The sequence below is a fragment of the Pseudopipra pipra genome, chromosome 18, assembly GCF_036250125.1.
Source record: "Pseudopipra pipra isolate bDixPip1 chromosome 18, bDixPip1.hap1, whole genome shotgun sequence".
In the NCBI taxonomy this organism is placed as follows: Eukaryota; Metazoa; Chordata; class Aves; order Passeriformes; family Pipridae; genus Pseudopipra; species Pseudopipra pipra.
The window spans coordinates 6,794,456-6,804,535 of NC_087566.1; the positions used below are offsets into that span (position 1 = coordinate 6,794,456).

Below are 10,080 nucleotides of genomic sequence, written 5' to 3' on the forward strand. Positions count from 1 at the left end.
CCTGTTGGGGGGAGAGGAGAGCTGGTCCTCACTGTGCTGGAGGCCAAGGCAGAGCACATGAGCCACTGTTGGAATTCTGGCACCTCAGCCTGGTGCTGCTGCCCTGCACATCTGGAGCTGTTGCAGCCGCATCTTTCAACAGATCCTGGATGGATGACAGCTCTCCGTCCCTTCCTGTCCTGGGACAGCCCTGGCTTGCCAGCAGTGCTGATGGTTCCTCACCATCAAGCTGAGCTGGGGGCATCCGGGCAGAACCCAGCACCCCCTGACACCCCAGACGGGCTGATCCTCTGCGTCTGGGCTTCCTGTGCAGCTACATAACCTCCTTGTCTTCCACAGGTCCCTCATGCTGTAACAAGCCAAAAAACAGGCGGGTTTTTATTTGCTTTATTATTAAGCTGATGAGGTTATTTAGCCCGTTTTATGCCCCATTAAATTCTGTGTTTGAAATTCTGTGGAGAGCTGGAGCTTTGCAAACAAAAAGCACCGCCACCGGGGTTTGCCTTGGAGCACCCGAGCCCATGTTTACTCCCTGGGTATTCTCTACTTCCCCAGGCTGGTGTGGCTGAGAGAGATGAATGCTCTGTCTGTTATTGTCACCTCTTTTCACTTTTTTTTTTCCCATGTTCTCATCACTACTTTGAGTGCTTCTTATTTTCCTTGCCTCTGCAAGAAGCCATAAAATTCCCCAGCCCGTGTGTGGTGTGGTGTGCACTTACAAATTACCATTGAAAAATGAATTGCCTTGACAAAATCTAATGTTTTGTGACACAGCACAAATATGCATTTCATTCTTGAAGAGAAGGAAAAGGAGCTCATTGGAAATATTAAATTAAGCAGTGTAACAGCTGAGAATAATTTGGTTTTCTGCTCTGTTGCTCGTGATTTGGTACGGAGTTTGAGGTGGCAGGGCAGTGCCTGCTTAGAGTGTAAAGCACACAGATGCCTCAGATTTTATTTCTTGTTTTGGAGCAACTTTTTTTCTCTGGTGATGCCGGCTGGTGCAGCTTGGAACACAGGTTTTGGGAAAGGTCCTGGGGGCAGGGAGCTGAGGGGGAAAATACTGGCCAGCGTGTGGAAGTGTTTTCCATGGCACTGCAGTGAGTCACAGGAGACCGACGTGAGGCTGCAGCTCTGGCTGCTTCTCTGGGAGTTTAGAATAAAAATCCATTCCAGTGGAGAACAAAGCAGAGCAGGGATGGGTTTGGGAATTCCTGTGAACAGCCCTGGATCCCCGCTGCAGCCAGGCATAAATAAAACCTTTTTTCTCTTCAGTCACCCAGCCCTTTAATTACCTGCAGGGTTCCACACAGTGACTCATTCCCAAACCTGGGGCCTGTGTGGCTCCTTGCAGAGCAGCCAGATGTGGGACTCCCTGGGATGTCACTTCCCCCTCATTCTGCCAACATCCCAATGTGTTTTTAATCCCTTCTGCGCCCACCTCTGATGCTCTGCCATGGGGAGTCCCTGTGGAGCACAGAGATCAGCTGGGCTGTAGCTCAGCATTGGTGGACCAGAGGTGTCTTGGGGGGGGGTCTGCATGGGCAGGAACAGAGCCTAGCTGTGACTTGAGGGGTGTCACAGGGTGAAGGCATCAGGAAAGTGCTGGTGTCATTGTGGTTGATAGCTGGGCAGCGAGGACCTGCTCACCCAGACCTTTCCCTCCCCAGTGTGCAGCCTCAAGGTGGGTGTCAGACCAAGGTGTGCCTCAGGGTGGATTTCTCATCACAGTTACTAGGGTTTATTCTAAGTATTAGTTATTTATTTGTCTTAAAGTAGTGTCTGGAAAGGGACCAGGCCTCCAGAGGGACAGACATCATGAAAGCACTTGGAAAACAGGAGCCCATATCCCAAACAGGCTGTGGGAGTGTGGCTGTCCCATAACAAGGCATGCTAACACACTCCAACACACTGGAGAGAGGCCACAGAACAGGGGGATCAAGTCATACAGTCCAGCAGTACCCAGAAGTCCAGCCTGATATCTGTCTCTTCCTTTTTTTTCCATGGACAGCCCACCACCCCTCCAAGCCCTCTCCCAGCTGGGTGCCACAGGGCATGCACTGGAGGGGGGGATAAATGTATGTAATGGATCAGGAATAGAGGTAGTGAAATCATAGTGAATCCTGGCAGAAACCCCAGCATTTACAGCTCATCCGTGTGGCAGTTGAAACATGCCCTGGAGTATTTGTGTCTGGAAACACTCGCCTGTGTTGGGGAGGAGGTTCCTGTAGTGCCCATGAGCACAGCCCCTGAGGGTGTCACAGCTCAGTCTCCAAGCCTCGATTGTGGATGTGTCACCTGCTAAGGTCAGATGTGGCCAAGGCAAGTGACCGAGCCCAGGTAGAGACACCCTTGACTTGCTTTAGGACAGACAGGCTCTGAATCTTACACCCCTCACATTTTCCCCTGCCCAGCTATGCCCAGCACCCAGAGCCACTCGGGGCAACAAATGAGGCTTATGGAGATGGGGGTGCACTGCAGTCCCCGCCTGTCCCACGTTGGTGGCCAAGCCCAGGGCAGCTGCCAGCTCGGTCGAGGGGACCAGCTTGGCCTCGAGGTGTGCTGTGATCAGCTTCGCTTCTCTCTGGCAAAAGCCAAGTGCAACCTGCCACTCATGCCAAGGTATCTTTGGCACAGGGATGTGGGTAGAAAACCCACAGGAGTGTCAAAGCCATGGACAGTCTCCAAAGTGAGAGCAGTGTTTGACGGGGGAGAATATGCTTTGGAAAATTTACTTGATCCTTGTTTGGAAGCAGCACTGAGAAGCATGCTGAGCCCTCTGCAGACACACACATGCTGCCTTGAGGATCTCTGCACAAAGCAGAGCACTGGAAACATGTTGTCATCCACCTCCTCCCTCTCATTCCTGGCAATTGAGTAAATATCCAAGGAGCTGCTTAGATCCAAGTGCAGGAAAGCAGCCACCCAGCCCAGCACCACAGCAGGGACCCTCCGGCACTGGGTCCCACTGGAGTCACTGGGTTCCATCTCCTGCTTCCTGCCAAGGGCCTCTTGGCAGTGCACCTCCTTGTCTGCTGGAGAAGGACTGGACTACGGAAGGGTGCCATGGGCGAGCTCTGCACTTTTCTGGATCATTCACTGCTTGCCAGGAATGTTGGTTTCTCCTCTCCCATAGCCAACACTGAGAGCCAAGGACTAGACATGGCACAGCTCGTGTTGTTTTAGCATCCCTCTTCCTTAAAAAAAAAAAAGAAAATTAAAAAAAAATTAAAAAAAAGAAAATCTGGACAACTTCCCAGATTGTACATCTGTCCATATAATTTACACCACGAGGATGAGGAAGTGAGGAGGGCTGTAAACTCTTTCCATCTGTGCAATGTGTGTGATGATTTTTCCATTCCTTCCTTGCTTCCCCCACCGAAAGCCCCAGGCTGGCGGCGGGTTTGCCAGCAGCGGGCAGCCTTGGTGTGCCAGGGCTGGCTCTGTGCTGTGGGGTCTGGCTGCCAGACCTCTGCCCCCTGCGCCCCTGCCCCGGTTCCTCCCAGGCCCCATCCCCCAGGAGCACCCAGCCACCTGCCGGGAAATGGAACTTACTGAAAATTTTCCTTTAGAACTATTTTGAATGAAAAGGGTGTTTTTTTCACCATTGAGTTCACAGAATCATGGAACCATTAAGGCTGGAAGAGACCTCCAAGAGCATCAGCCAAACCTTCAATCGCATACCTCCATGACTGCTAAACCATATCCCAAAGTTCTTGTCTACTCATTTTTTGAACACTTCCAGGGAAAGTGACTCCACCACCTCTCTAGGGAGCCTGCTCCACTGCTTGACCACTCTTTCAGTAAAGGAATTTTTCCTAATTTCTCTTTTGAAATACTCCAGTTCCTGGTTGGACCTCAGATGGGTCACCATCAGGAAGCCTCATTGTTTCCCTAAAGCTGGGAAATGCCTGTGATGACTCCTGAGCCTGGCTGTCCAGCTGATCACTGGTGTAAAAGTTTTTGTTGTTATATAGGCTGGAATTCCCTGGGGAAATCCCTCTGCTCCTGTCAGGGGAGTGTGGCTTGTAGGCATGAGGGAGGACTCACTGGAGGTGATCACAGGGTGAATGGGCTCAGCTGGGCTCAGCTCTTCATGTGAGCTGGGGTTTGCTGAGCTTGGGGTGCTGCCCATAACCCACAGCATGTCAGAGCTGTGCAGAGACTGAAATGGGCTGGGTGGGCACCGAGAGGGGCCTCAGTGCTGCCCAACTGCAGCTCCGCAGCTCCATCAGTGAAGAAATGAATGAAGGAGCAGGATGATGCCACCTCCCAGTGCCCACTCACTCCCTACTCACCAACAGGAGTTGAATTTCTTTCAGATTTCTGGTGAATCACTCCTGGGTGTGTGGGTGGGCTCGGAGGGTTTCTCTGGAGCTGCTGGGGCCCTGTGCACCAGCACCACGGCTTTGCTGAGCCTGTGCTGGGGCACCTGGGACCGGCTGTGTCTCGTCAGCACTCACAGAATCTCCCTGACACCACTGACCCGCTCAGGCCAATCGTGCCAGGGGCATGAGGAGGGGATGATAGGCTGCCTTTGGGGTGGCTCTGTCCCTGGACCACCGCCCAGCACAGACAATCCAGGGGCTGCAAGAACAGCTGCAAAAATACCCTCCAGCAATGCCATCTGTGCCTTTCCCCGGGCACTGCTTCCCTGCATGGGGACTTTTTCCAGGAGGAGCAAAAAGAGTGCTCTGTTCCTGGTTCCAGGAAAAGGCTGGTGCCTTCCATCTCAGGAGTACGGCTCCCTGGCACCATGTCCCTGGGTTGCAGCCTTGCTCAGGGAGCAAACAATCAATATTTATGCTTCCAGGTGCTCTCCTGTGAGCCTTACCTAACTCGTTCCCCTCTGGTGTCCCACAGCATCCCTGTCCCTGGGCAGGGAATGCCTCATGCCGATCCCTGGAGCCCCTGGCAGCAGAGCAGCACCGACGTGGTTAACAAACATTAATAAACTTTCTGGGTAGGCACCAGGCAGGCGCTTCCTCCAGCTTGACATTCAATTCCGATTGGTGTGACTCATTAGCTATTTATTTATTTAAAGCCACGGAGCTATTTGCAATATTTTTAAGCAGCAAACACAGTGTGTGGGCAGGGAGCTGTTCTGCCTAAATGTTCGGCTCGGTGACACTGATGATAACTTATCAGAATAAATAAGGAATCTTCCAATCATGGGCTTTTTACCGAGGGCGTGTTTAGTGTGAGGTGCAGCAAAAAGTCATAATGTTTCCTTCTCAGAAACTTTTTACCAGTCTGCGTGTTACATCCAGGTTATACCCCTGTGTGGGCAGCTGCCTTCGTGCTCTCCGAGCCCCAATTAAAAAGGGAATACATCATCCCTCCACTCCTCTCCTGAAACCCTTGCAGCTCCGCCGGGTCTCTCCTGGAGCAGCTGCTTCGAGGGGGCTGGGCTGGGAATAGGCACAAGAAGGGTTTGGGCAGTGCTAGGTTGGTGAGGGGTGTGCACAGAGCCTGCATGGTCATGCTTCGAGAACAAACTTTTGGCTAATCGTAATTTGGACATTTCCTTCCGTTTTCCTGCCAGCAGCAATCTCCCAAGCCCCTATCCCAACCCTAGGGGCCTGGGGGTGTGCAGAGGCTGAGATCAGGAAACTGAAAAATCAAACACTTCACATCCCCTTCTGTTTTCAAGTTATCTCATTTTTATATAACCCAGCTTGGTACAAATCCAGGAAAATTTTCTGCTGCCATTATTTTCAGGGAATTTTTTTTCCCCTGCCATTTTGAAGTTTAAAATTTCATTTCCTTAAAACAGGAAGGAGTGTCTTGAAATCCTGAAGGATGATGAACACCTCCATGCACCAAAACCCCAGCAGCAGTTTAGTTCATGAAATCTTCTGAACTGGGGGCACAGGGTTCCTCAAGCAGAGCCAGGGCAGGAGTGACCCCTCTGCTACCTGCCTTCTAAACCAGCTGGATTATTTCTGAGGCAGTTCTGGGGGGGTTAACACACCCTGTCTGCTGAATTGTTTGCATTCTTCACCTTTTCCTCTCTCACACGTTTCCCTCACTGCTGAACAGACCTGTGGGAGCCACGTGTGCAGCTGGGGCTGGACCAAGGCAGGGACTAACTGGGAGGTCTCTGGGGGCAGTGGTGGACTTGGGAACATGCAGCCAGGAGGGCCTCTCATGAACTCTGCCCACTGCCCCCATAATTCCAGTGAGGCCCTGGCACAGGTTGCCCAAAGAAGCTGTGGCTGCCCCATCCCTGGAAGTGTCCAAGGCCAGGTTGGATGGGGCTTGGAGCAACCTGGTCTGGTGGAAGGTGTCCCTGCCCGTGGCAGGAGGTGTAACGAATGGGTTCTAAGGTCCCTTCCAAACCAAACCATTCTGGGATTTTATGATTCTCTGATTCTATGAAAACTGCCAGTGATTCCAAAAACTCCCTCCTGCCACAGTACTTGGTACAAAACTCAACTGTTTTTATCTTCAAACTCGAATTAACAAAAAAAGGGGCTGGATGCCTGGCAGAGACACTCCTTTTGTGAGCTCCTGCCTGCTGCACCAGTCATCTCATGTTACAGTGTGCCTTGAAACATAACATGATGTGACTGATGCAGTGTATGACGGATGGGGGATCCACCAGGAGACGCAAAAGGGCCCAATTTTCCAAAGAGCATTTTTACAGAAACAAATACAGTGCCCTTTTAACTTCTATTGATTGATTGCTATGAAATAAGGCCTGGTTGCACTTTTGAAACTCCTGGAATTAGTTGGTAGAGGTAGCTGGAGGAGGAAGAGCCCAATGAGCGCTGCTTCCTCCCACCAGGAGACAGAGGAGGCAGAGAAGTGCCAGAGCAGGTGGGTGGTGGGTCAGAGTCCCTGCAGTCCCCACAGCAGGTACTCAGGGCAGGGCTATGCCCGGGAGCATCCAGAAAAGGGGCTGGCAGGCTCAAACCCTCTGTGGCATTTTCATAGAATCCCAGAATCACTGAGGTTGGAAAAGCCCTCCAAGATCATCGAGTCCAACCTGTGACCAGTCCCCACCTTGTCACTCAGCCCAGAGCACTGTGTGCCATGTCCAGTCATTCCTTGGACACCTCCAGGGATGGAGACTCCACCACCTCCCTGGGCAGCCCCTTCCAATGCCTGACCACCCTTTCCATGAGGAAATTCCTCCTGATGTCCAATCTGAACATCCCCTGGCACAGCCTGAGGCTGTTTCCTCTTGTCCTGTCCCTTGTTCCCTGGGAGCAGAGCCCGACTCCCCCTGGCTCCCCCCTCCTGTCAGGGAATTGGAGAGAGTGAGAAGGTCCCCCCTGAGCCTCATTTTCTCCAGGCTGAGCCCCCCCAGCTCCCTTAGCTGTTCCTTATATGGTTTACCTATGGGTTTTTGGGTTGAGCATAAACTGCTGGAAAAGCAGCTCCTGATGGGATTCCAGTGGTGGCTTAGACATCCCTCGCTGTGACCCCGCAGCAGTGACCATCCAGGGTCCCCCCTTGCTGGGGCTCTGCAGCTCTTTGCACCACTTTCTCTCTCCCCGCTTCTTCCTCTTGATTAGCAGCTAAAAATCACAGCGATGTCTGGCAGGACAAAGCCTGTGACAGCAAAGGGAATATTAGGGTCAAGCTTTATTAAGAAAGAAGCTATTGAAATGACATCCTCCAACATATTGCTATTAGGGCCTTGAAGAGTCTTTGCCTCATTAATGTAAAAGGGAGGTGGCAATCTTCCTGATCAACAGTGGCAATTTATTCTAAAGTGTCCATTTTCTGGATGTCAGAGGAAGACTTTTATTTATAATCTTATTTTCAATTTCCACAAAGAACACTTCACTCATGCTCTGGGCAGGTTTTTTTTGCAGACAATAACAATTATAAAACGGTGCTCTGCACCCCCTCCCCAAAATCCCCCTTGTAGTAGTGTTGACATATGGAAATGAATCAAAATGTAATAGGCATAATTACCAGCATTGTGTGCAGGCTGCAATTAGTGTCTCTTCAAAGCAGACTTGTAATCAAAAGACACCAATAGATGGGAGAAGGACTGAGCGGCCGGTTCCTGGGATGAGCTGGGGCTTTGGAGGAAGTTTTCCACCCATGGGATTGGAGTGGGTGCCTGGACAGGGTGTGGGTGGGTTTCCTGGCTCGTGGATGATGGATTGTTGGCTCCAGGAGCCACCAGCCACCCCTGACACTGCTCAGTCAGTGCAGGCTGGGGTGTCCAGAGAAGCTATAGCTGCCCCATCCCTGAAAGTGTTCAATGCCTGGTTGGACAGGGCTTGGAGCAACCTGATCTAGTGGAAGGTGGCCCTGCCCATGGTAGGGGGTGGAACTAGATGAGCTTTAAGGTCCCTTCAACCCAAACTATTCCATGATTTTCAAAATTTGTTTGACGAGTCAAAAGAAAATATGAAAATAGTATTAAAAAAGAAATAGTCACTATCTGCACAGTTTCTCCTTCACCACTGAACTGGCTCGTAAGAGGTTTTCGATTCATCAGTGGTCAAAAATTATTTGTGTTGTATTTTTTGGTGTATTTTGTGAACTGGAGAATATTTCATTCACTCAGCTCTGAACATGAGACACAATTTGAGTGTGAGCAAAGCCCATTACCTGCATCCCTCCAAATGCCAGCAGAGGTGTTGGGTCTAAACACAGCAGTTTGACAGTTTTGCAATTCAATTTTTACCTGTCAGAAATGTATCAAACTGAAACTATTTTTGCAAAAACATTTCTATGTTAATAAGTTTTTGCTTCAAAATAACACCCCCACCTTTTAATAAGGTTAAAGCATTATCTGGGGCCTCATTGGAAGGGGCTGCTGGGGTTTCATTTTCAAATTCATCTTGTTCCCTAATAGTTTCTCAAAATCAAAGTCAGAATGAAATATTTTATGGCCATTATTCAGCCATCTGCTTTTATTGACCCAAATACACTTATTTTTTTTTCCCAGAGAGATGTTGAGAGGAATTGTTCAGATCCAGAGCAAAAGAAAAATCTGGGATTTCCTTTGGATTTCCCTGGTGCCGCCAGGAGCCTGCCTACAGCAGCCACTCCTCGAGGGTTTTGACAGAGCCCTACAGGATGTACCGTGGTGACAGTGACACCAGCAGGTCCCAGGAGGGCCCGAGAACAGGAACCTCAGTCCAAACAAACACTTTGGGAGTTCTTGCTCCAGCTGGAGTTCTGATGGGGATGCCAGGGCAGGACCAGATCTTTCCCCAAGGGTGGGCACTGCAAAGGGACACTGCCTGCCAGGCACCACCCAGGAGGAAGGTGTGTGGGACCCAGCACCTTTTGGCCCTGGCCGTGCCCCAGCTGTCCCACTGCCAGGGGTGCAGGGGCCGGTTGTGGGGTGCAGGGTGACACCTGCCCTGCCTGGTCCCGCTGCCACTGGCCATGCTCATGGGGTGCTCAGGGCAGAGCCCACCCATCAGCACCAGCACCCCAGGGAGGAGGAGGGGGTGACAGTGAAGCGGTGGGAGCCGGGTGCTGCCTTTGCCGCTGCTGTGGCCTCTCCAGGAGAGCACCTGCTCCCATGGGATGGCTGCTCAGAGAGGAGCAGCTCCTCCCGAGTCAGTGGAGAGACACTGGTGTCAGCCAGGGAAGGATCAGGCCCGTCACCAGCGGGTCTGTGTAGGAGGACTTATATTTGTTTGCAGGAGCCAGATGGTTAAAGAAGAGAGTGACATAATTGCAAGAGCCAGAGCCATGAAGAGAGGGGGAGAGAAAGTCATAGGGGGGAAGTGAGACCCCAGGGGCACATTCCGTACCCCACATGCTGCAGAGGGGCCCCACAGCACTGGGGTGTGCCAGCACTCAGCTCTGCTTCCCTCAGGGATCCATCCCGGGGTACTTTGGGGTGTCGCTCCTGCATTTAGACAACCTTCCTCCTTGCCTTTGGATACACAGGGAAACTGAAATGTGGGAGGTACTAACGCTGGAGAAGTTATGAGGGCAGAAGTAGTGGGCATGACCTTGTCATCATCGTGAAGTTCATGATCTTAAGGAGCTCTCCATTTATTAATGGACGAGCCATTTATTAAACTGCTCAATTCAGTTATGCCGGCATAAATCTGAAGTAACTGAATGGAGCATGGATTTATACTGGCATAA

At 51.2% G+C, this 10,080-nt stretch overlaps 1 long non-coding RNA gene across 1 annotated transcript; it reads right to left on the bottom strand.

Annotated features, from left to right (window-relative positions):
* Positions 1 to 2,716: 2,716 nt before the first annotated feature.
* On the bottom strand, positions 2,717 to 7,551 carry LOC135424349 (uncharacterized). The gene is made up of 2 exons (XR_010435168.1): positions 7,345 to 7,551; positions 2,717 to 3,197 (listed from the first exon to the last, which is right to left on the bottom strand). It is a non-coding gene; the product is annotated as an uncharacterized LOC135424349 (long non-coding RNA).
* Between the last annotated feature and the right edge of the window lie 2,529 nt (positions 7,552 to 10,080).